The following is a 2,358-nucleotide window of genomic DNA, read 5'->3' on the forward strand; positions in this document are numbered from 1 at the left end:
GCAGCAGCAGCGAGCGAATTGACCTTCGCGCTGCCTCTCGCTTCAACGTTTACTAAGCGACGAGAACACAGCGCACACAAGCTATCAGCACTCGGCACTCCCGGTCCCTATCGCAGATCGCCTTTAAGATAGGTCTCACGCGCCCGCGCGCGGCTGTGCCACACGCAGCACCCCCGGAGTAGAACATCCGTTTCCCTATCCCTTCTCTCCCCCGTTTCCTCGCACGCGACGGAAGACGGCGCGCATACTCCCCGCGCTTCTCCCTTGCTTGAGCCCCCATAGTCGGCTCACCCTCCCACGCTTTCACTGGCACATACAGCATACAGAGCACGGAAAAGATGTTATCGCCCCTGGTATTTATACAGAACATCACGGCGACGGCGACAGCAGAAATACGCCTTGTGTGCCCACATTTTTTTACTCATATTGTTGGCCTGTCGGCCGTTACAAGGTGGCTCAAAAGCAGTACTTCAGCAATTAGTAGAATACATGAATATTCCAATAATACATATAGCACAAAAACAGGTCAATAGCATTATTTAGGCAATTAGCGCAGTATACATGAATAGGCGAACATAAGCGAACAAAAAGATACATAAGCGAAATACTCTGCACATACTCCGATCAATAATACGACTATAAATGCAGTGTTAACAAGCGAGCTCATACCCCCCCCCCCCCACCGCCAAAAATAAAGGAGAAGAAGAAAAAGAGCGGTGAACACGTATGCGTGCGTGCATCTTTCAATGTAGCTTTAAGTTTTTCTCAAATTGTTCTGCACTGATGCTTTCTCATGCTCACACCGGTAATTCATTCCATTCTTTAATGGTTCTTGGGAAGAAGGAAAATGTGTAAGCTTTAATGTGCGTCTGATGTACTTGAAAAGTATTATATTTGCTTTTAGTTATAGTTATGTAGTTATAGCTATAGTTAGTATTATAGTTGTTATCACAACAAAAAAGATGAGCTACGGGGAATGTGTAGCAAATCACAAGCTGCAGCTAGCCGCGACACTTTTGGCGCTGGTTCCAGTAGTGCCCGTAGATGGGAATTGCCAGAGCCAAAGAATCTCGTCGTACAAAACATAATGGTCACGTCAGCGGATTGACGACAATCGACGAATTTTTGTTTCCACGGGAGACTCTTGAAAGTGAGAATGTGGTAACACGGACACCAAAGGTTGGGCGAGTGCCTATAGAGACTAACACTTTGGTATTGTATTGGCTAGCCAGCTATGATATGCGAGAAAGCACCAGAAAATCAGCTGATCTTTCTTCTTTTTTTATGTGCGCTTGAGTTCCCACCGTTTTGGCAGAAGACAATGCCACGAGAATTCACCAGAACAGTACTGCATAGTCGGCGATTGGAGGAGCGACCATTTTTGCCAGCTAGCACATAGTAACGGCTGGCGCAGGCGGATGCTAGAAAATAATGGGTTAATAAGCCGGGCCAAATTAATCGGGCGGGCATTGTTTTCGACCAGTTCATCCCGTGCACAGCCTTTTGCGGGGTACGTTTTCCCGGCGATGCAAGTACGTGCCTCGAGCAAGGGGCTTCGCTCAACCACTCTCGACAACCTAAAGAAGATGTCTGATTACACATAGTTTTGTTGAACACACACTTTACGTGTCGGACCACACTCGCTAACTTTTTTTGAACTAAAAACGCGCTGCGTTCTCTCTGCTATGGGAGTTAACACGGGTTTGAGTTCACAGAGCTGTTGATCCATAAGACAGGCTAATGATTGGTCATTCTACGAACTGCCGTGCTTGGTTAATACGTGTACGACATCCTACCACAAGCTACCCTACGCGTGCGCATAGCCTATAAGTTCAGACTCCGGCTGGCGGACCACAGCTAAGGTCTCGCGGCTGCGAAGACGACATCGGCCTCTTAGTGTGCCACTGTCCACGATTTTATTTACCAAGAAAACGAGTGTATAATGCATTGCGACGACTAGACGATCGCCCACTATCTGCGCAGAGGCTGCTGGAATACCGTTGCCACCGATCATAAGACCAGAAGGCAATAAAGACACTTGTGTGCATTCTGACAACGATTGGCATCTGCGAGCGCCTTGGACTGCGGGGCGCCGTCTACGCGCTCGCGCGCAATCTATTGTCCTTTTCCCCTAAAGTAAGGCAGCCAACCGGATGTTTTACTGGTTAACATGTCCGCCTACTTAATTTTATCGCTCCTTCTGCAGAAATGTTTGCGAGAAACTGAATTTATGCATGTGCAGAAGACGTACCGCACCTTTGCGAGACATCTTTGTGAACGTGAAAGAGACGCTCAGTCGTAGAAATTGTCGACCCTAGACAACCAGGCTAACCCCGCTTTAGCAACACCATCTACATC

Source organism: Dermacentor variabilis, chromosome 1 (assembly GCF_050947875.1).
Source record: "Dermacentor variabilis isolate Ectoservices chromosome 1, ASM5094787v1, whole genome shotgun sequence".
Lineage (NCBI taxonomy): Eukaryota > Metazoa > Arthropoda > Arachnida > Ixodida > Ixodidae > Dermacentor > Dermacentor variabilis.